The sequence below is a fragment of the Canis lupus genome, chromosome 20, assembly GCF_048164855.1.
Source record: "Canis lupus baileyi chromosome 20, mCanLup2.hap1, whole genome shotgun sequence".
In the NCBI taxonomy this organism is placed as follows: Eukaryota; Metazoa; Chordata; class Mammalia; order Carnivora; family Canidae; genus Canis; species Canis lupus.
In genome coordinates this window covers 18,732,824-18,756,663 of record NC_132857.1, presented here as the reverse complement: position 1 = coordinate 18,756,663, position 23,840 = coordinate 18,732,824, and the positions used below count along the sequence as shown (strand labels likewise).

General features: G+C 38.3%; 2 long non-coding RNA genes across 4 annotated transcripts in view; one reads left to right on the top strand and one right to left on the bottom strand.

Moving 5' to 3' along the window:
• Positions 1–6,777: 6,777 nt before the first annotated feature.
• On the bottom strand, positions 6,778–23,288 carry LOC140611706 (uncharacterized). Its single transcript, XR_012012850.1, has 2 exons — positions 23,093–23,288; positions 6,778–7,300 (listed from the first exon to the last, which is right to left on the bottom strand). It is a non-coding gene; the product is annotated as an uncharacterized lncRNA (long non-coding RNA).
• The window catches only part of LOC140611707 (uncharacterized), a 32,756-nt gene continuing 31,957 nt past the window's right edge, over positions 23,042–23,840 (top strand). For 2 of the 3 annotated variants that reach the window (XR_012012852.1, XR_012012851.1), the window contains exon 1: positions 23,042–23,723. This is a non-coding gene — a long non-coding RNA (uncharacterized lncRNA). The remainder of the gene's footprint in view (positions 23,724–23,840) is intronic. The other variant, XR_012012853.1, reaches the window with a different exon arrangement.

The following is a 23,840-nucleotide window of genomic DNA, read 5'->3' as shown; positions in this document are numbered from 1 at the left end:
TTTCAGAGTTTTCCACAATCAGACCTTGTATTACTTTTCTAGCCTTCCTTCTCTTTATCCCCTTCGTATATTCTGTTTTCAGGCAGTTATTAAAAGCTAGACAGAGCCTACATCCCCATTTTGTCTGTACAGTCTAGGTTAACACCTGTTATCCTGAGGCCCTGGCTGGTTCAACATATTTAGCACTTTCAAAAGTGTCCTTGTTTGGATGGTAAGTTATAGGGTCATTCCTTTGTATTTTTTAAAAGCTTTATTGTGACATACTTACGCATCATTAAGTTCATCCATTGAATGTGGAGAATTCAGTGATTTATAGAATATGTAGAGTTGTGAAACCATCACCATAATGCAATTTTAGAACATTTCCATCACTCCCAAGAGAAACTTTGTACCCATTAGCAGTTACTTCCCGTCTCCCTCCTACTTCCTTCCATCCTACCTCTTAGCCTTAGGCAACCACTAATTTACATTTTTTTCTCTACAAACTTGCCTATTCTGAACGTTTAAAATAAAAGATAGTGGGCAGCCCTGGTGGCGCAGTGATTTAGCACCGCCTGCAGCCCAGGGCGTGATCCTGGAGACCCCAGATGGAGTCCCGCGTCGGGCTCCCTGCATGGAGCCTGCTTCTCCCTCTGCCTGTGTCTCTGCCTCTCTCTCTCTCTCTGAATGAATAAATAAATACATCTTTGAAAAAAATAAAAAATAAAAGATATTATATAACATGTGGTATTGTGCGTATGTTTCTGGCTTCCTTCACTCTGTATGATGTTTTTTGATACAACATGTATCGTGCATCCTTACTTCATTCCTTTCTATGACCAAATAATGTTCCCCTGTATGGAGATATCAATTTTATTTATCCATTCATCAACTGAAGAACATTTGGATTATTTCCATTTTTTGGCTGTTATGAAAAATACTGCTATGAACATTAGTGTACAAGTCTTTTGTGGATATATGTTTTGATATATGGATATATGTTTTGATTTCTCTTGATTATATACTTGGGGGTAGAATTGCTTGGTCATATAGTAACTCTCTGTCTAACATTCTGAGGAATTGCCAAACTGTTTTCCAAAGCAGTTGTACCATTTTATATTCATACTAGTAACATATAAGAGTTCCAATTTTTCCATGTCTTCACCAACACTTGTTATTGTCTGTTTTTTTAAAAATTATAGCCATCTTACATGTAAAGTCATATCTCACTATGGTTTTGATTTGCATTTTCCCAATAAGTATTGATGTTGAGCATCTTTTCACATGCTCATTAGTCATTCACTTATCTCCTTTAGAGAAATGCTATTTAAATCCTTTGCTTATTTTTAAATTGGTTCGCTTGTCTTTAAATTGTTGAGTTGTAAGAGTTCTTTATATATTCCAAGTGTAAGTCCTTTATCAAGTATAGGAGTTGCAAATATTTTTCTCCCTTGTCTGTGGGTTGCCTTCTCTCTTTCTTCATGGTGTCCTTTGAAAAACAAATGTTTTTCATTTTGACTTAGTCTGACTTGCTAGTCTTCTATTTGATGGCTTATGCTTCTTGGTCATATGTAAGAAATCATTGCCTAACCTGAGATCACAAAGATTTGCTTATGAATTTTCTTCTAAGAGTTTTATGATTTTAGATCTTTCATTTAGGTATTTAATCCACTTTGAGTTAGTTTTTGTGTGCAGTGTGGAGTTTGAGGCTGAAGTCATATTTTGCTTGTGAATTTTCAATTCTAACACTGTATGTTGAAAAGACTATTCTTCCCCCATGAAATTTTCTTGGACTCTTCCTACCTCTGTACATTTTTATGGTTTAATTATTTATATTATTACTTCAACCTCGAATTGTTTTGTTATCATTCTTTTCTTCCTGTTGAATCTCACGAATTAATTCCTTCAAGATTATACTCAGATTTACCATCTCAGTGAATGGTCCCTAACCACCCAAGCTGAATTATTGCTCCCTCTTTTGTGTTACTGTAAATAACATTCATTTTATATCTTGAATATGGCACGTATCTTCCTTTTTTTAAATTTTTATTTATTTATGATAGTCACAGAGAGAGAGAGAGGCAGAGACATAGGCAGAGGGAGAAGCAGGCTCCATGCACTGGGAGCCCGACGTGGGATTCGATCCCGGGTCTCCAGGATCGTGACCTGGGCCAAAGGCAGGCGCTAAACCGCTGCGCCACCCAGGGATCCCTGGCACGTATCTTCCTATATTTTAATTCACTGCATGTACTTCTGTCTTTCCTACTGCACTGTGTGCTTGTTATGGGAGGACTTTCTCGTGTATGCGTGGTCAGTACAATGTGTGGTGACTGGTAGACACTCAGTACATAGTTGCTGATTAAAGAAATGAATGAACAAATAATTCAGTGAAGGAACGAATATCCTAAATGAGAATACATTTCTATCCTATGTTAATGGATTTTGTTTTTAAAAACAACAAAGAATATTCAGTAAGTGAGGGTTGTCTGGTTGGATAATACTATTTTGGCCAAAGACAAACTTGAAAGGCCGTTCTAAAGGAGGAGACCCACAATGTTTTGACAGTGGTAGCATTGGTGAAATAACTTCTCCAGATATGGAGAAGTCTACCAAGGAGGACAGCATTTGAACTTGTAAATAAGGGCTAGTATGTTTACTTAAAAGCCTTGTTATTTAGTTGTTACATTTTCCCCCAAAGACATCTATCCTTGGCCAGGGTAATGTGAGGTATAACCCCAGGGTAGGAATTATGACTGAGGGTTATTACAAACCTCTGCTTAATTCATATTTTCCTCATTCCCTTACTGACTTGTCACTGTGCTTCTCTTTCTTCTCTTTGGCTCAGGAGCCCAATTTTCGTGTCAGTATTCCATACAAGACACCAGAAACTGAAGCATCATTTCTAGAAGGTCACATTTGGAAAGCCAAGTCACTACTAAGGGAAAGCAAATTCTCTTTGGGCTTTTCCTTGGCTATTAGCAGAGCTAAGTTGATCATACCTGGCTGTCATTAGGTAGGTTATTACATTGGAGGGCAGGAGATAGGTTGACAGAGGCAAGACTTGGTTGTGGCAGAAATCTGAGGTAGCTGGACTAATAAATAGACTTTGTGTCCTTGGATTTTAGAAAAAAAATACATTGCTCTTTTGCAGGCATCTAGGATCTCCTGGTCCACAGCTGAAAAGGGAAGCCCAAAGAGCTAATGGTCAGGAAAATCAGTTTCAGCTTTAAGCCTGTGCTTAACCAGGACTTGTAGTGTTAAGGCGATTAGTGCTGAGATAGTGAAATCTCATTGTAACCCATTGTCCAGAGATGAGAAAACACCCATATTATTGGCTTCTAGTGTCACAATGAGAGAGCTCACTTTACACCATCACATACTTGGGGGATGTGATTTGATCTGCAATATAACTGAGTCCCTGGAAAGGCCAGGTATGGATCTCATGTGGATTTTTACTGCATTTATTCCAAATTAAAGCAACAAAAATTAATAAGAACCTTTTATTGATTGTCAAAAGACGAGTTAGTTGAGTGTCAGCACTGTATAAGCATGATCTCCTCAATTTATGTATGTGGCTTCTGAACAAAGCAGCATTACAACTAGTGTGTATGGGGGTGGGGAGAGGGGTGCTCCTGTTTTAGAATTAGTGAATGGCAGCCAGAGTGCATAAATGGCAATGAAAACTTTCGGCTAATAGATTCACAGATGGGCTTTCTGCTGAAATGACTAACAACTGTTGTCAGATCAACAAGTAATAACTACAAAACACCTGCACATGTTTCATATGTTTAAATTCACATTCATTAAAATAAATGATTGCTCATTTATATAACAGAAATTTAATTTTCATAATTTTCAAGATTCATACAAGGCTCGCATAGCCAAAGACTATAGTTGAATAACGTAAATCTGTATCAGAATAAAAAATCAAATGCTAACCATTATCCACAGGTGGGAAGGATAATTGAAAAATTATCAAACTGTTTAGCCTTCTATTGGTAGGGTAATTTACATAAGTTGGAATACTCAAATTGATTAAAAGCATATGGCAAATAGAAACCTAAGTGATTTCTTTCTCTTAAGATTTTATTTATTTATTTATTCATGAGAGACACAGAGAGAGAGAGAGAGAGGGAGAGAGAGGGGCAGAGACATAGGCAGAGAGAGAAGCAGGCTCCATGCAGGGAGCCCAACGTGGGACACGATCCCGGGACTCCAGGATCACGCCCTGAGCCAAAGGCAGGTACTCAACCACTGAGCCAACTAGGTGTCCCCACAGGCAGACGTCCTGAAACCTAAGTGATTTCATAAACCATGTTATTTATCCAAGTATGGCATGCTTAGCAAATTTAATCAGGAAAGAAGTTATATAACAACAGATTTGCTTTGAAAATAAAAAACTGAAAACAATTTGTACATTTCCTATTTAAGTAACAATTTTCTATTTGTTTAGTCATCAAGAAGGGCATATACTGACATTTGGTAGATATATAGCAAGAAAGGCATATTCTGGAGCACCTGGGTGGGTTAGTGGTTGAGTGACTGCCTTTTGCTCAGGTTGTGATCCTGGGGTCCTGGGATTGAGTCCCACATCAGGGTCCCCAAAGGGAGTCTGCTTCTCCCTCTGCCTATGTCTCTGCCTCTGTCTGTGTGTCTCTCATGAATGAATAAATAAAATATTTTTTAAAAATGCATATTCTGCAAAGTAGGGTATTTTGTACACTTCTAGTCTTTACCAGCTGTCTGATTTATTGCACATTATTTGAAGTTGTTTGGTAGAGCCAATGACGAATGGTCTGTCAGTAACTTTATGAAAATGCCTGCAGGAGATAGGAACTGAGACTAGATTCGGTGAATCTCAGATGTTGGGGTGCCACAAAAATTACCTGGGAAGCTTGTTCAAAATACAGATTTCCTGGCCCTGGAGCATCTGTATTTTGACCCATCTCATTGAGGCGATTCTGGTGTGCACCAGAACTTATGAAATACTTAGGTGACCTATAAGATTTGTTTCAACTCTAAAGTTACATGAGCTTAAAACAGGCATATTTGTGTCTTGAAATATCTTAAGATACGGAAGCTCGATCAAAAAAAACCCACCAAACTTATTTTGAAAGTCTCTTATAAAGGAAACCAATGTTTTTGTCACTTTTCTTTGTTCCCGGTCGTCTGCCCACTGACTTTGTGTCACCCTTCACAGCCTGCGTTTGTCCTGCTTACTTGGGATTCCCAGGCATTACACAAAGTTTGAGGGCATATGAGATAAGCTTTATAGAATGGTTCAGTGTTTGAGGGCTCAACCCCTCTCCCCTCTGTTGTGTCAGCCCACCACCTACAAAGGGATGAGGCTAATCCACTGGCAGCTAATCAGAAAGTTTTTTTTATGAAACAAAGAAAGTCCTCCTTGCTTTTGAAAGCATTGGTTCCCCCTTGCTTAGACCTAGTTACAGACTGCTGGGGATTCGAATCCTAGAGACCTCAGGAGGCTGAGGGGCCAAGTCTGAGCAAATCCAGACTGTCCTGCCAAAGCCCACATGGAATGAGATACAGTCCCTCCATTCGCTCTTTTCCAGAGGGCAAGGGCCAGTTTTCTGTATTAGTGGAAATCAAATCTGTAAGACATGGCAGTGAAAAATCAGATTCCAGGAAGAAGGGTCAAATGCTATTTAAGAAAATGAGCTTTTTCTAGTTTCACCTTCTATTGCCCAGGCAATAAGGATACCACCCCGAGGAAGCTAACCGTGTCAGGAATGAAATTCTTTCATGACTCTTGGAGAGGAGAATATTCCATTTTGTCATGTTGAATGCGTCTTTGCCACACAAGTAAGTTATACCAGTAAGGAACAATGTTGCTGTTAGTTTTTAAAATTGTTGGTGTACAGTAACTTATGTAGAGTTGGTGGCTTAAAAAAGACAAATAGCCGATTCCGAACAGACTCAGCTTTAACATTAAATCGCTCACACTATGTCATCTTCTTTCCTCATTTCCATCACAGTATACTGTTCACCTTTTATGGCCTTTCTCTTAAAGCATTAGGCAATGTCATATGGTGGAAATCTTTTATGCAGAAAGTCAGGTTCCCAGAAAGCAAAATCATGCCTGTCTATGTGTATGCATACATTTCAGAGGGAAGGAGGAAAACAAGGCTGAAGTTTGTTTGCTAAGAGAGGATTATGTTAGCTAAGTTTATTATCTTAATTTCGGCACCTGACTATGTCATCAACGAGTTGGACTGATTAAACTTATAAGAACACTCATTATAGAAAGGAAATAAGTCTAGCCTGTGGTTGCTCAGCTAATGAATAGGGAAAACGGGATAATTTTAAACTGGGGAAAGAAGAATGTATATAACAAGTATGCTAGACTATATAAAAGATCTGAAGTCCCTACCACGGTCAGCCCACGTACCTAAAACATTATTTTATTCTTTAATTGACTTTTGTGGGACATGAAGCCTTAGACTGAATGTGCTAGGATATTAAATGGAGTAAAATTTCATAAATTTAAACTAAGAAAGAATATGAGATAGTAAAATGTATTTTAGAAAAATATTTTAAGGTATATTTAAAAAATAGATAAACCTGGCTGTAAAAAAAATGTTTTAATGATTCTTAGACGGGAGCCAAAACACGTTGGACTGATTTTATTAACCTGGGAGTCCTCCATCCTCTGCACCTTGTTTAGAATCATTGCCAGGTGAATGGTGGTTCCTAACCTAGGGGGAGCCGACTTACTTATAGTTGGGTGGGGCAGGAAACAAGACTGGGAAACACTGAGCCAGATTGTAAGGCCTTAAGCATCTTCCAGACAATTTTATTTATATCATTCAATTTCTTTATATTTGATACAAAGGTAGGCTTCACTCTGCTGCTGAACTCAAAACAGTTAACGAATGATTGGAATTATAGATAATGAAGTTTTAGTTACAATTTTTTTTTTCTGTTTTAGAAGCACATGTCGATATGAAATAATGTACAAAATGTAGAAAAGTAAAATAGTGGAAGGGACATTTCATCCGTAATCCTACCACCGAGAGTCACTGCTGTCATTTTGGGTGTACATTTATTTATGGCAGCTAGTTTGAGATGAAGCACCTGAATTTTCCTGGGCTTCAGGGGAGTTTCCTGGATATGGGACTGTCAGTGCTAAAACCGATGACAAGAAAAAAAAAAAAAAAAAAAAAAAAAAAAAAAAAAAAAAAAAAAAAAAAAACTGACGACAAGGTTCTGGGCAAAGTGGGATGAGTTGGTCAGCCCAAAGTAGTCTCCAAAATGAGATTAACGCAGGAACTGTTTCTTAGCCAGTCATCTCAGGCAACTCCTGGAAAAGAGAGAACAAGCTACTTGTTGTTTGAAGCTGCTAAATTTTGGCATGGTTTGGTTCTATCTATCCATTTATCTGTCTGTATTAAATTATACATAGAATTTTGTGACTAGATTTTAAAAATAACAGTATATTATGGGCATACTGTCATGCTTTAAAATAGTTCTCCACAACACCAGTTTTAATGGCTGCATGGAGTTCACTGAAGGGAGGCAGGGACCACAGTCTAACAACTCTCATATCATTGGACATTTATGTTGCTTCTCTCTCTCTCTCTCTCTCTCTCTTTTTTTTTTTTTTTTTTTTGGCTTTTCCAAGGAAAGCTACCCCAAATACCCTTATGGCATAATCTTTGCATTCAAACTCGGTGACTACTTCTTTAAGACTAATTCTTATAAGTGAGTCAAAAGGTATTATTTTGAAGGCTTTTGCGGAGTATTACCAAATTGTCCTTCTTAAATATTGTGCTAATTTACAGATCCACTGACTCTGTAAGAATGCGCATTTTGCAAACGCTGGTTTTGCCACAATAAAACAAGCTCCCAAACTCTGTCAACTTGACAAGTTAATGACACTTTCTTTTATTGTACAGTTAGTCTCATATACCATAGTGAGATCCCTCTGGTCAATTTAAATTGTGCCATGAGAATATGTTCTGTGCAACAGCTCCTGATGTTTACATAAGTTATTACTTGAGCCCTCAACATCATCAAATATTTATTTAACATCCACTATAGGTTAAGAATTGCAACCAGAGGCCCCAGTGCAACTTAGAATCTAAAGGGGAGAACAGAGGCAGCATTCTTTATCTTTGCCTTGGGAGTAATTTTAGTAACTTCCTTCTTTTCTTTCCTCTATATAATCAAATTACAGGAAAACTGTCCTGCAATTTAGAAAACTAAACATTTTACATCATGAAATATACTTTCGTAAAAGAGAACCATACATATGTAGGTGTGAATAAATGGTTAAAAATGGAATTTCTGTGTAACTACCAACCGATTCAAGAAATAGAACATTACCGACACCTGAAAAGCATCCCCCAGCCCCTTCTCATGTGTCTTTATGGAATTCCGATCCTCTTCCTGCTGCAGAATTGTAACTGTTATAACTCTATGGTAATCATTTTCTTTCTTTTCTCTCTTGTTCTACTATTGTTTAGTTTTGCCGGTTTTTAGCTTTAGCTCAAGAAAGTCATAATGACTTATTCTACTAACTTGCTGTTTTTGTGCAACATATGTAAGATTCATCCATTTTATTGTGGGTAGTTGTATAGTATTCTACACTATAAATATACCATAAATTTTAATGCATTCTACTATTGATAGATTTGGGTTGTTACCAATTTTTGGTCTTCAGGCCAGTTTAAAATTCATGATGTAAGGTAATAGGCTTCAGATGAGATGCACAAACAAATCTACTCTTTAAAAGATTTAGTTCTTTTGTGATGAGTTTTTCCCTTCCAGTGCTTTCAGCTTTGATGATTTGCTTAAATTATAGTTTTGATTGTGAATCTTATTATCTTGAATCTTCTTTAGTTATAGCTGTTTAATGAAGGTTTTTTCCTTCCTACATATGGAATTTTGTAGTAACAGGAAACACTCATAATGATGGCCACCCTGCAACTGCTCGAGCTCTTTCCTTCTGCCACAGTTCTTGTTCTCAGTGAAAAACTTGGAGTTTCTGAGAAATTGGTGGGTTCAGAAGTGGGTGGGGTTAAAGGAACTGACCTGGGAGAGAAAGTAGATCCACCAAGTTGGAGATTTATTTAGATTAGAGAACGTCATATTTTAAGAAAGCAGTTGTCTTGTGGAAAGTTGGGGAGTCATCACTATGTAGAAAAATGGAATTTTTACCTGATTCAAACTGGGTTCAAATCTGTTTCCACCACTTTATAGTTACATGATGATGAGTGATTTACTCACTCAAGAATCTTTCATCTTTAGCAAAATCAGGATGATAAAACCTTTCCTAAAAAATTAGGGAGTGAATGCAAGTGGTTTAGAGGTATTTATGATTTGTAGTATAGCATGTTGATAATATTCAGCTGTTGGCCTTTAAAAATAACTTAAAGTTTAAGGAATTATAAATATAAAAATGGCATATAAGAAATGATATAAAATATAGATGAAAATAATTTAATTTGGGCTTAAATTCTGATTAAGAATATGAAAGTATTTTTAAAATCTCTCATGTTGGGGCACCTGCGTGGCTCAGTGGTTGAACATCTGCCTTTGGCTCAGGTCATGATCCTGGGATCCTGGAATTGAGTCCTGCATCAGGCTTCCCTAGGAACATGCTTCTCCTCTGCCTGTGTCTCTGCCTCTCTCTCTCTGTCTCTCATGAATATATAAATAAGATATTTTAAAAAATAAAATCTCTCATGTTGAGAAGACTATTGCTCTGTGTCCTTTTATTTTTGTCTCTTTGGGTTGAATATTGTATTTATCCTGTTGTAACTTAATAATTCAGTGGGCAGATTCTTCACGAAATGGTTAAAATGGAAGATTAAAATATAGCATTGAATACAAAATTAGAACTTTGTATATAAAAGATAATATAATCTATCTTGTTATATTTGTTTCTTTCCCTCTCTTGAAAATATACATATTTCAAGATAGCCTTAAAACTTACATAAAGTTATGATGGTAAGGGAAAAATAATGTGAAATGTCTCAGATGTAAGTAGTTACATACAAGCAAAATCTTTATCCTTCTAATATGTTGGAAGATTACATGTAAGTTGATTATATTTATTTTATATCTTAATCTTTCATGAATGGAGGCAAACTGGAGGTAATATTTATACTTAGAAATTCTTAACAGTTGGAATAAAAGAACCAGTTCCATGCTTAACTTACAAATATATGCTTTTTGGTAAAAAAAAAAAAAAAAAAAAAAAAAAAAAAGTGAGAGATAAATATCAATGAGACAATGTAATATCTGGGATTTTGCTTTTGTTTAAGATTTTATTTGGTTATTTTAGGGAGACAGAGCATACATTAGGGGGAAGTGGGGAAGATGCGAGGAGGCGAGAGGGGCAAAGTGGAATCTGCTTGGGATTCTCTCTCTCCCTCTCCCTCTGTCCTTTCCCCTGCTCGTGTATGTGCTCATGCATTCTCTCTCTCTCTCCCAAATGAATAAATAAGTCTTTAAAAATTTTTTCCATAATAAAATGTGAAAATAAGAGGATCAAACAAGATAATGAATTTATAGTATTACTTCCATTTCTAGTACAAAATGGATTTAATAAGTTTAACCTCCTCACTTGAGTGTATCTAGGCGAATGACACATCGGTGTTGAAGAAATGGCAGTTTTGATGGCTGGAGAGTAGAAATAGAAATACATCTTCTTATATGCCAATGACTGTGGTAGGTTTTAGGGATGCCAAGGTGGATAAGACTCGGTTCCTGTTTTTGAGGAGCTCTGGGCTAGTGGGAGAGAGAATGCATCACTGGGAGAGCATGGTAGCTTCAGGCCAGTAATGGGGTGAGGAGGCTTACTGTGGTATTCAGGAAGTGGAACAGGGTTGTGGAAAGAATGATGTATGGCTGTCAAAGCAAGCTTTGCCTGTTTTAGAATTTGCCTTTGAACCAGCTTCGTGTCCAGCAAAGAGGGTGGGGAGATCTCTTTCCCCTTTAAAATTTGTTTTTTCTTGAGTCATGCAGCTTTAATTCTACAAATCAAGAATTCATGCTATTACTCTCAGTTTCCTTGGACAGCTACACTGTGGATTGAGCAGAAATTTTGGAGCTAGACCCCACATCACCCATGTCACTGAAGAGGTTCTTATCTCTGTATGAACTCCCCCCTCCCAAAAAAAAAAAATCCAGTAAGGGCTAAAAAGAACCAGCCAAACTTCAGAGTAGGTGTCATATCTGGGCAGCATACCACATGCGTGGAGAAGCACAATGGCTGACTTGATGTGCCACAAATGGACCACACTTTCGAGATGCTGAGTGCTGTTCAGATGCATGGCAAATACAATTGAACGTTGATGTGTTTTTGAGAGGACAAACAACAGAAACTGGGAGACTCAGCGGGTGTTCATTCTGATCCACAAACTACTGGTCTTAGGGCCGTTTTCAAACTGTATGAGCAGGCTCAATAGCTGGGTTGTGGCCCTGTGTTTAATTTAGTTTCCTTTGACTTCTGTTCACCTTTAGCCAGCTGCTTAGGTTCCCAACAGGGGAGTTAGAGGAGGATGGGCCTTTAAATCATGATGCAGACTGCATCTTCACCACATGGGGTACATTTTTGTGGTTAAGTAGTTTTTTTTTAACTGTCCCTTCCAAAGTTAGGGATAACAAAGAACAAAGAACAATTTCTAAATTTTATCGGGTTCAGTTTCTAATGGATTCTTGATGGAAAAATCTGTCACGTGGGATCTATGTCCAATGAACTTGGCAGGAAGATTGACTTGAATCAGAGACCATTCCCATGAGACTCACTAAACTTATTTCAGATGGTCTCCATTATGCAGGGTATGCCACTAAGAGGCTTCGTAAACTGAGGATGACAACGTCTGTCTTATTGGAGGCTTACAGGACATATATAGAGAGAACATTCAACACAATGCCTTATGCAAAAGCAACATTTGTTACTAATATATTAGGAAACTGATGTGGTCTTCACTATTGGTAAGGATAGGCAAGGCTTATGAATACCTCTCGGATAAACACCTGATAAAACTAGCCAAAAGGCTAGGGAGAAGGTGTACAGCTGGGCAATTGTGCTGATACTTAGTTGGCTTTCTGATTGAGTTGAATGGACTCAGTCTCGTTGGTGGGTCTCCCAAAATGTGAACCAAAGACTTGGTTTCTGTTCCTTTTTTATCTCTCTCTTTTGGTGCTGTTGCGTGGTGCTGTAGTCCAGTAGGAGTCCTTGATGATTTCAGCTGTTGATGAATATCCGGTGTATGACAGTGTTCATATATGAACTTGGTCTTTGGTGGGTCCTTGTCTCCTCAATAGAGAGCATTGTGCTGATTCTAAAAAAAGTCCAATAATACCTCAACACAGATACCGAGCTTCCACAGGATCCATAATATTTTGGATTTTGCAGGCTACAGTCTCTGTCACATTTTCTTTCTTCTTTCTTTCTTCTTTCTTTCTTTCTTTCTTTCTTTCTTTCTTTCTTTCTTTCTTTCTTTCTTTCTTTCTTTCTTCTTTCTTTCTTTCTTTCTTTCTTTCTTTCTTTCTTTCTTTCTTTCTTTCTTTTCTGTTTTTAAAGAATGCTTTAAAAATGTAAAAATCATTCTCTGGGGGGTAGGGAGTGGGGAGATACTAGGAAGGAGGTAGTGTATAAAATTGAGGCCAGAGACCCTAGGGCTGTAATTTGCCTACCCCTGTATGACATCACATTGGTACATAATAAAAAAAACATGATCTTGTGATGTGAGCCTTGAGGAATCAGAATGGGCTGACTGATTTCCCATTCCTGAGTCATTCTTTTGGTGATGGGGAGTTGAATTGGTCAAGACACTACCCAATCCCCCTTTGTAGCCATATTATTATGGAGTAAACTTAAGGTGATTATAAATTTCTCTACTAGACTGAACTTCATTAGTAAGTGTCATGAGCCCTGTGGTAACAATTTGTGAAGTCCTTCGAGGTGAAAGGCAAAATCATAAATATTAATTATAGCCATTGTTTTGATGAAAGAAGGATTACGGAGGCACAGAAGCCTCTAAGTCTACCTATTAAACTGTACTCCAGCTCTTAAGTTCTTGAATGTAGGGGCTAAATTATATTAGAAAAAAACTCCATGGGATTCTTCTGTGGTCTGCAGTCTAATAAAAGGCCAACTTTTCATATGACATTATTTTAAAACACTTTCCAAAGCTTTCAGAGTCATTTTCATGAGAAAAAAAAATTCAAGAAAGACACATTTTAAGCTATTAGTGCTTTTCATCAGGAATGCAGTAATAGAGTCAGGTTATTGGTGTAAAGCCACAGACTTCAGTATTAAAATGAACCCCATCTATAAGGTAAATTTTTAAAGAGGTATAAAATACACTTGAGGCTCTTTGAACTAGTTATGAAAAAGAAGAAAAAAAACCTTGAATAAACATATTTTTCATATTTTATATGTGTTACTATGGAGAAAAATAATTAGAAAGTTACTGAGTGACTTCATTTAGATCAAAATGTTTCTTTTATGCGCTGCTACACTAGCCAAAAAACCATGAACCCCTGGGGAAGGTGCTGATTATTTACCATCCTTATAAATGTCATCTTTTAAAGTGCCAAGTGCTTGAAAAAGAAAAGGGATGATGTGTCAAGGAAACTTATTTTGAAATAAAGGGTCATGACAAAATTAGAAGTATATCGGTGGGTGATTATGTTTTAATTTGTACATAGACTTGTAAAAAGAGTGGGCCAAAGGTTTGGTTTGGTTTCAAAATTATGAAATATGGAAAATTATTTTTAAAAATCACATGTCCCAACACCCAGAAAAAAAGCCATCATTGCAATGTTTTCTCTATACATCTCTTTTTAACACAATTAGTTAGTACATGAATATTGTATTGTAACTAGGTTTTTTTTTTTTTCTGCTTAATGTATCAGATCCTCTTTGTGTGCTATCCATTCATTTAATTTTTATTGAAAGTTATACTTTGGTAAGATCATTTTAATGACCACACAATTTTGAGTTTATGAATATACTATAGTTTGCTTAACCAGTATATTTGGCTGTAGTGACAGAAACCGATTCCAAAAATATTATCCAAAAAAGGGAATTTGGTGGCTCTTGATATACAGAAAGAAGTAGGGCTGGCTTCAGAGTCCCCTGGATCCAGTATCAGGACTGTCTTTCCATTTCTCTGTCTTAAGTCTTGGCTTCTTTGGTTGTCACTCACTCTCTGTCACTTCAGATGGCTTCTTGAATGCAGATGGCCACAGGCAGCTCCAGAGTTTTAAGGGCAATCCCTAGGGAAAGCTTAGCAATGGCAAAGGAAAGGAGCTCTTTCTTCTACCTTCAGTTTGGGGAATCTCTGAAAAGAGAAGTCTAGAAAGGCTCACCTTTGGGCAGTTACTCATTCCTGGGCCAATTTCTAGAGCCAGCAGGCATTACTCCAATTGCCTGGGTTTTGGTCATGGACCTCCCTGTGGTCAAGGGGACAGCCAGAGACATGAGATGTATAGGAAGGATTCAAATTGGGAGGAGGCACAGTTTTTCTTCTTAGGGACAGAGGGGAGGCTGGTCCCAGAGGATTGGAAAATACGGTGTTAGGCAGTTAAATATAAGCTTGTCCATTATGTGAACTGTTACCAGTTTATGCAATTAAATGTTTATGTTTATAGCTAAATCTTGAGCAAAAGTTTAGAAATAAAGTTAAGTTGGTTTTTCCAGATATCTTTTGCATCTGTTCTAAACTTCAGAGGATTAAAACAAAGTCTTAGAAGGATGGTACAACGTAAAAACTGAAGAGTTATAGCTTCCATGCTATTTAACTCCAAACCTTAAAAACTGAGTGTTCTAGCTTCTAAGTACTTGGCTGTATCTGCTTTTCCTTTTATTTAATAAATTGGTTTCAATTTCACCAGCTCCTATTTCCTGAATTAGGAACTTCCTGCATTAAGAAGTTCATTATCTAAATTACAACTTGCTATAATCATTCCATATACAAGCCAGCAAAACTTTAAGTTGTCCTAGGGTCTGAGAAAAACTCCTTTCATCTGTTCTCTCAATGGAATCAGGTTTGTACGTTGATGAAATGGATAGCCCATTATTGCTCTCATCTTCCCCATATTATTAAGTGAAACGTCTTTTAAGTAGTGGAAAAGCCTAGGAGGAAATTGGGTGAGTCCAAGAAGTCTAGAAGAAGGGTGCTTTAGGAGAAAAGCATCACGTGATAAAGCATGCATTCCTTCCTACTTTCTCTCACCTCCAAAAAGCAACAGTGACCACAGACCAACTACTGCTTTTTGCCACCAAACCTCCCTCAGGCAATTCTTCAAGCAGTAGCCATTCAAAAATAATCATCTTGTTTATTTTATTTTGCTGAGCCTTTTTTTGAACTTTTATGTATCTTTAACATATCACTTCATTGTTTATTTAGGCTAGAGTGAATGTTTATGGCAGTGCAGAAGGAAAAACATAATTCATATCTGATTCTGTACATTATCAAGTACTGCATACAAAGATGCCCACTAATGAGTTCATTAAGTGTTAAATAATTAGGTAATTGGTGTTTTAAGTGTTTTGTAGTATGCAGGAATCCTTGATGCATTGTTATATAGACACCTAAGAGTGTTTCAGTGATGTTTGGGGAAATTGGTTGGGATTTTCAGCCACACAGGGAATACTTTATTATTCCTTCCATCAAAAATAATGGATTTATAGTTCCTGTCATCCAAAAATTAGCCAACCTGTTTTTGGAAAAGGATTAAACTTACTATGCAACATATTTTTTCAGGATGGGATAATGAAGCATTCCTGTATAAACTAAATTTGGATATTATTCTGATTAAACCACAGTGAATGCCTCATAACTGAAATATAGTGCATTTTGGTTACACAACCCTTCCTCCCCTGCCAAGTACCACCATTCTTTCCCCTAGATAATAAAATCTAGGAGAATTTAATGACTTCATTTTGCATAAATTCTTTGAGAGTAAAGTCAGCATGCTATTCACCTTTGCATATGAAGGGGATCACAATATGCCACCCCAAAAATGCCATGTTGGTATAAGGATTATTTTGAGCTAAAGGCAATTAAGAAACAGCAAACATAGGAGGAGCTCCTGCCCTCCCCCTATCTGCCTAAAAGCAGGGTCTAAATTTCTCTCTCTCTCTTTTTTTAATATTTTATTTACTTATTTGTCAGAGAGAGCACAAACGGGGAGCAGTAGGAAGAGGGAGAAGCAGGCTCCTTACTGAGCAAGGAGCCCGATGTGGGACTCAATCTCAGGACCTTGACAAGAGGCGAAGGCAGATGTTATTAACTTACTGAGCCACACAGGCATCTCTAAATTTCTCTTTTGTAAAGGAAATTTCCCCTTGTAAAGTTAGTCTTCTCTTCTGTGAGTCTCTTGAGATAGTTCTTATTAACTTGAGACATAGCACACCCTACTAAACAACCCTTATTTACCATGTACTTCCTAATCATCTTCCTAAAATATATCCCCATCCTCACCAGGGCTCCTTTTTTTCTTTGGTCTCTTCATCACCCTTTTTTAAAGTGGTATATAAGAACCGGGGTCTCTCTGGGGTTTTTTCATTTCTCTTCTGTGAAGCCTTGCCCCCTGTCCCATGTACAGAAAAAAAAAAACCAAAAAAACAAAAAAACAAAACAAAACAAAACAAAAAAAACACCTTTCCTATTAATCTGTCTTTTGTCAGTTTAATTCACAGATTCCAGTCACTGAACCTAAAACACTAGAGGAAAGGTTTTTTTTTTTTCTCCCCTACACATAGCTTGTGCTCAATGTATTATTTTTAAAGAGATAAAAATTGTTTTATTTAGTTGATCTTGATACCAGTTATGTATGCACTATCCTAAATGGAAATCTGGAAATTTTTATGCTAATTTTATCAAACGAATGGTCAAATTAGATAATTCAAATACTACAAATGGATTAGGTTTTATTTTTATTTATTTATTTATTTTTGCTATATCTGGATTACTACCTCAAACTACAGATACCAATTGGAAATTCAGGAATTAGGCTTTGTTTAAAAATTATGAGGAAATAGAGAGTTACCCCATCCTTGATGAGTAATAAAATGTGATTGATTTTAGAAATGCTACTGTTGGTACTTGGGAGAAGTATAGGGCTTAAAAGAGGTGATTTCCCAAAAGTCAGAAACAAATGTGAGATTAAAACCTTAGTAAGGTTTTGGAGGGGATTTATGATGGGAAGATAGATGGGGAACAGAGTTGGGTGGGGACTTGGAGCTTGATAGAACATGGTGGGTTTAGAGATGGCATGAGGAAGCCATGGAACAGGGGATTGCTTATGGGGGCTGAGCTGGAGCTCTATCCTCAGAGAAGGAGATAAAGGGGTGGAACTGAGTGGAATCCAAGGAATCCACAGAGTTGTGATTTTGGTGTCTGCAAGGAAGATGATTTCAGTCAGAATCAACAGGTGGACCTGAACGGAGGAACAGTTTTCCTTCACTCCTTCCCTATTCACCCCCAACCCTGAGGCCATGAGTACTGACTGAACTATCAGTCCTTAGGAAGTAGATTTGAAGGTGAACCAGAGTGGGAATTGAACAAAATCCTTAAAATCCTAATCTGTGTCCATCTAGGTCAAGTTTAATAAGCCCAAATTCCTGGAAATTACCCAATTTGTATTTTTTTTTAAAGAATTTTATTTTATTATTTTTTTTTGAGAGAGAGAGAGAGAGAGAATATGAGGGGGAAAGGGGCAGAAGGAGAAGCAGACTTCTCGCTGAGCAGGGAGCCGGATGTGGGGCTCAATCCCAGGACCCTGGGATCATGACCTGACCTGAAGACAGACAACCTGCCCAGCCACTTAGATGTCCCTGTAGCCTTTGATATTACCTCAGTATTCAGAGTTTACTCTAAGTCAGTGACCACATGTATGTATTCTAGAGCACAGAGGACAGGAGTAACTACTTTATCAGAATAAGAGTATTTCAGGGACTTGGTCTTTGCAGGAGAAACTCCAATTCTTGAGAAACCCCAATTCTTGAGGTAACTAAAAGTAGACGTTCAGAAGATCAGGGCTTCTTCACAGAAGCCTTAAGGACTACAAATAACATGGGTTCTGTTTTTCAGGCAACAAGACTATCAACTCTGAGGTTTAAATAAAGGCTGAATTTATCTCGTTTAGCAAGGAATATTGGAACATGGTTTAACTAAGGATTGCTTGATCGAGATTTATATACTTTTCTGGGTGAGTACAGAGGGCTTGTTCTAACAGAAGGGAGAAAACTTTTTATTAGCTCTAACAGGATTGGGGGATAATGTGAATTGGCCCTTGTACCAAAGCTGGGCTGCTTTAGCCTACTCAACTTAAAGCTGTTTCATTTTGGCGTATAATCCCGGATAGGATTTCAAAAATCCCAGTTCCTCAAGGTCCATGATTTAAACAGTAAGATTTCTTAGGACTGTCCCTGATGCTCACCAGCAGAAGCAGTTTTATAGTTTTGGCCATATTCAATCAGGCAAATCAAGAAATAATTTGAATTATGTGGTCTAGCCATGTTAATTGATCAAATTAACTGGAAAATACTTTAATCTCTTATGTATTTATTTTGTATTGTAAAGACTCAACCTTTAGCAAACTAATACTCTTTTGTTAAGAGTATTAAGAAAGGAGAGTCTAAAGGAGGTTGTGTGTCCCAGGAGTATTAACCATGGGTTATGGTGTCTGAGCCAGGGAGATTCCAAAATATGTTAGAACAGTCTGTTCCATTTCACAAACACTTGTTAAGCACATGATAGTGAAATCATATGTACCATTGTTATGTGCCAGTATGCCCATTATTTTATGTAATCTCTAAATCTCAACAATCCTGCAAGAAGGTAAGGGTGTTACTATTACCATTTTACAAATGAGAAATCTGGGGCTTAGTTAACCTGCCCAAGGTCATCCAAATGGTAAATGACTGAATCAGAAATTTAACAGGGTCTTTCTGATTTCAGATTCTGTGGTCAAACCGCTAGACCTTGCCCCTTACCTTTCTTACTCTCTTTGTGAATCTATTACAAGTTAGTGCCAGGACTGCCATAGATTTATTTCAAGTAGTGCATTTTTGCACAGGACAAATGATTACTAAGAAAATATCACTATCCAGTTTAGGACTCCTATAGGATGCATACTGTGTCCTCCATAACTAGTAGTAGCTCATGGGATGAACTCCTTTCAACAAAATCACCAAGCACTACATCACCATCTATCCTTTGGGTAAGAAGGAATAATACTATTCAGGCTCAACCTGTGGACAAGATGAAATATTGGTAAATGCTTTCCCTCCATGGTTTTTATTCTTTATGCTGACTTTTGTTTCCTCTCCTCTACCCATATTTTCAAATCCAATAGTGCTTCCTATCTGGACAAGAATCACCAATTGTAATAATCCATATTCAGGTTGACTAAGTGCATTAATAAATATGTTGTCTTCTTTTCAAAGGACAAACAAAAGCAAGGGACAACAATGGGTAATATAGAGAAAGCAACTATTAGCAGCACAGAGACCGTTAGGCGCTCATTAGTCAAAAGTATTTAACTTTTTAATATACTTGATACTGAAGGATAGTAGAATATGCCTCCTGGAAATATGCTGTTTGGGGATATGGATTATTTTGAGCTAAAGGCACTAAAAACCAGCAAGTGCAAGAAGGGCACTCTGATCTCCCCTTTACTTCCTGAAAGCTGGAGATAAAACTCCCCTGGGAAAGATGCCTTCCTAGGACTAGGAGGAAAGGAATATTCTTATCACCAGAGACAGGGAGTGGAGGCTGGGAGAAATCTGTAAAAACAGATCTTGTTAAAGTAACTCCTATCTGGGCAGCCCGGGTGGCTTAGCAGTTTGGTGCCTCCCTCAGCCCAGGGCATGATCCTGGAGACCCAGGATGGAGTCCCATGTCAGGCTCCCTGCATGGAGCCTTCTTCTCCCTTTGCCTGTGTCTCTGCCTCTCTCTGTCTCTGTGTCTCTCATGAATAAATAAATAAAATCTTAAAAAAAAAAAACCCACAAACTCCTATCTTCCTTTAGTCTCTCCATGGGTTTTTAGTTACTTTTCCACAATTGTATCTCTTTATTCAACCTCATATATATGCACTTGCTACTTCTTTGAGTTTCCATTTCCTTATGATGGCTCCTGTGTCCGGTAAAACTTATATTAAACACATCTGCTTTTCTCCTGTCAATCTTTCTTATGTCCATTTAATTCTCCATTTAATTCTCAGGCCCAGCCAGAGACTCTAAGAGGGTAGAGGTTAAGTTTCTCTTCCCCTACAGTACCTGGAGTACTATGTTCCACCTTGCAAAGTGAAACAATAGAATCCACTTCCCACCCTCAAGAAGCCTATATTTCAATGCAGGAGCCAGGCAAGTCAACAGTGGCATAGCAGGAGCATCACTGGAGTCATGCATGAGTACCCAGAGCACAGAGGGAGGTGATTGGGAATGAGCGTGCAGCAGTGTCCTGGAAGCAGTAGCTTCCTCTTGCCGAGCCATCATATTCTGTGAGGTCGGCATTATTTAAACTGTGAAGTGTGGGGGTCAAATAGCTCTCACAGCTTTTAACTGTTGGGCAACCTCAGTTGAAGTAGGCTGTTGAATCAGCATGTCCATGTGATCTTGCAGGTGTGTGTATGTCCTTGAGCACAGGAGTGGAGATGAGAGTTATTATTCTCCTAAATGTCAAGGGAGTCAACAGCATCACAGTAGAAGTTTCCAGAGATCCTTGCCAGTGCCAGGGTAAGGATGGAAGGGTAGAGTAGTGATTTTAAAGAAACTTCCAATAAATTAGGATTGGGGTTACGGTGAACCTGCTTCTGGCTTCTGAAGAATCACATTAATGACTCCTATGGAATTTGGGGGAAAAGGAAATGGCTTTCATCAGGTTGTCAATTCCACTTTTTGTAGGGGACTGTTTTTTATGGTTCAGGCTATCCATACATTCTGATGATGTTTATTTTTAATTCCTTTGATGGGGTGTGTCTCTTGATTATTTAATGGATGGCTTTTAATTTCTTTGAACATAGTCTTATTAGTATGTAATTCTTTGCATTTTGCATAATTAATGCAAAGATTGTAGTGATTCAGGGATCAATCCATGATTAAGATATTGTCACATTCAGGGCCAGAAACTGAATCTGTCCAATTCATATTCTTACTATTCAAGAGTCATTCCTTTGAATGAAGTCTCACCTCTCACCCAGCCATTTCTTGTAAAGGTATGTTTTTGTTATTGGGCCATTACAATATTAGCTCATTAAGACCCATAACTAAATAATATAGGATTATTATTATCATTTTTATTTTATTTTTTAAAATTTATTTATGATAGTCATACAGAGAGAGAGAGAGAGAGAGGCAGAGACATAGGCAGAGGGAGAAGCAGGCTTCATGCACTGGGAGCCCGACATGGGACTCGATCCCGGGTCTCCAGGATCACGCCCTGGGCCAAAGGCAGGCGCCAAACCGCTGCGCCACCCAGGGATCCCAATTATTATCATTTTTAAAAAGAGTTTATTTATTTATTTATTTATTTATTTATTTATTTATTTATTTATTTATTTGAGAGACAGAGAAAGAGAGTGCAAGCATGCACGTGAGAGAACAGGGGGAGAAGGAGAGTGAGAGAATCTAAAGCAGACTCTGCACTGAACATGGAGCCCAACTTGGGTCTCACTCTCACGAACCTGAGGTGATGACCTGAGACAAAACTGACAACCACACATTCAACTGACTAAGCCACTGAGGTGCTCCTGTTATTATTTTTAAAGAAATCAGAGAGCCAGTGAGAGAAGTCAGAGAGACCATGTAGTAAATGGAAAATTGGGAAAAGGAAGTCTACTGAGGGCTTCTAGAAGGCATTCACTAGCTCTTGACAAGGAACTATGAAAAATAGCCACAACTAGGGGACAGACTGTTTTGTGGTTTTTGCATTGGTTGAGCCTTTTAAGGCTCCTAGGGCAGATGATTTTCTTTGCCTTCTTAGGAAGACGCTAAATTTATAGTAAGTAACCTCAGATTAAATGATGATACAGTCAGCAAGTCAATTTGTATTTGGCATAACATTCAGTCTTAAAACTTTTTTTAATACCAAAAAATGAAGCATGGTTGACCAATGCACTTAAAATATGTAGAATATATTTAGTTTTCTTCTAAAACTGTTTAGATCAATTTCTTCTAAAGATTTTTTTTTTGAGAAAGAGCACATGCATGAGCTGGGGGTGGGGCAAAGGGAGAGGGAGCTTAGGGCAGGGCAAAAGCAGAGGGAGAGAGAAAGGGAGAGAATCCTCAGTCTCCCCGTTGAGCACAGAGCCCAATATGGGGCTGGATCCCAGGACCCTGAGATCGTGACCTGAGCCAAAATCAAGAGTCCGCCACTTAACCCACTAAGCCAGCCAGATACCCCCTAAAAAACGACTCCTAGCATGGTTTAGAGCAGTGGTTCCCACATTTGGCTGATGACCAGAACACTAGTAAATTTAGTGCAGATTCCAAGGTTCTAGAGCTTCTATACCAATGTCCAGGGGTGGGGCCCCCAAAATCTGTATTTTTAAAAAGCTATCCAGGTGATGCAGATCTTCTGGCGGAATTTAGAACCACTACCATAAAACCAGCAGGGATTTTAAATTCTTAGTTTTATCTCAGCCTCTCGTTGAGTGTGCTCCTGTAATGGTTTAAGGTAATAATGACCTTGTTGTAGGCTATTTCCTGTTGATTAACGATCAGTTGGAAGAGGTTGTCTCTAGGATCTTTCAGTTCAGACTGCCAATAATTACCCAACGAGAGATTCATTCGCCTGCAGTGCAAATGTGTAAAGTTTTCCTCTACAAGGAACATTGCACTCCTAGGTTGTCTTAATTGCATTCCTTTTATAATTCATCTCTCAAATGCCACAGTTGCTCTAAAACAGAAAAGAAAAAAAAAACAAAAAAACCAAACCCAAGAGGATCAAAGTGTATGTCTCTGCTGGAACAAACAGAAGCAAGAGAGGCTGGGGAGAAGAGAAGATTTAGCCCTTGGGTGGATTTTGCTGAAATGTTCTATTTGTGCAGCGGTGATTTGTACCAGGTAATGTGAACTAGGTTGCCCTCGGTCTCTTTATAGATTACACCCCATTTCCTTTACCTCGCTGCTAAGCAGTTCTCGGGGGGATTACTCTCCCTCAAACGGTCTCTCTGCTAACACAGTCATCTGCCACATATGCTTCCACTTTCTGTGCTGCTGGACGGCCGGTGGCTTCCCAAAGCTTGCCTGCCTTTCAAATTGTTCAGGCCGGAGCTGCAATCCTTCCACCCACCCCTTTCCCGTGAGGTAAAGAGAATGTTCATACCTCAGGTCTTGTTACCAAGCAACAGAGTTCCATTTGCCAATTGCCACCATTTCCTTCTCATAGTATTACAGGCCTTATTATTAACATTTAGTTCAGAGAAATTGCTGTCATTATGTGAAGTAACTTCCTTTAGAGGTTATTCATTAACCTTAGGTATTTTACTGTGTAATTATAATTGCCAAGTGCCGCAGGCTTGGAAAACCTTTGAACTCCTCAAGGTATTAGGGGACGGCAGAAAGGATATTATCTGATTTCTCTTCCTTCTCCAGTTCAGTTTTCAGGTTGAAGGTGCCCCATTTCCCCTCCAGAGGGGTCTGCCTTCCTAAAGGTACACCGTGCCCTCCCGTTCTTCCAGGTTGCCCACTGTACACTCCGAAGAGAACCGTGACGAACTTGCCCTCTTGGGTCTTGAGTTGCCCAGATGCGGTAGGCCAGCCTGAAGTTGTTCCTCCTTTGTCTTAAGGAAAAATGGGGGTGGTGGGGGTGGGGGGGTGGGGGGGGTGGGGAGGGGTATTCGGGAGCCCACGTGATTGGCGTGCACAC